The following is a 781-nucleotide window of genomic DNA, read 5'->3' on the forward strand; positions in this document are numbered from 1 at the left end:
CCCTTAGCCACCATCACGGCTCAGAAAAGCCGCAAATTCCTATACAAAAACATCGTCACAAGGTTCGGAGTCCCCTACTCCATCACCACAGACAATGGAACACAGTTCACAGACACAAGTTTTCAGAACTTGGTGGCCGAACTAAAAATCAAACAGCAATTCACCTCAGTCGAGCACCCACAAGCCAATGGACAAGCAGAGGCCGCAAATAAAGTCATCTTGGCCGGGTTAAAACGAAGACTCCAAGAGTCCAAAGGGGCATGGGCCGAGGAGCTCCCCCAGGTGCTATGGGCATATCGGACAACTCCACACTCTACAACGGGAGAATCGCCATTCCGACTAGCTTACGGGATAGAGGCAATGATTCCTATCGAAATAGATGAAGGGTCACCCAGAGTCATCTTCTACAACGAAGAAGGTAACCCACAGGCACAAAGGGAAGAACTCGACCTCCTCCCCGAGGTCCGAGAAAGAGCTCGGATCCGAGAAGAAGCCTTAAAACGACGAACGGCCCTCAGATACAATCAGAAAGTAATAAAGCGAAGCTTCTCAATTCACGACCTGATTCTAATCCGAAATGACATCGGAACACAAAAGTCGGGAGAAGGAAAGCTAGCTGCAAATTGGAAAGGACCCTACAAGGTAACAGAAGTCTTAGGAACAGGCTATTACAAAGTATCCGACCTAGAAGGCAATGAGTTGCCTAGGGCCTGGCACGCCTGTAATCTAAGACGATACTACAGCTAGAAAAATATAACCCGAGGTGTACTCTTTTTCCCTA

The sequence above is a fragment of the Arachis duranensis genome, chromosome 10 (assembly GCF_000817695.3).
Source record: "Arachis duranensis cultivar V14167 chromosome 10, aradu.V14167.gnm2.J7QH, whole genome shotgun sequence".
Lineage (NCBI taxonomy): Eukaryota > Viridiplantae > Streptophyta > Magnoliopsida > Fabales > Fabaceae > Arachis > Arachis duranensis.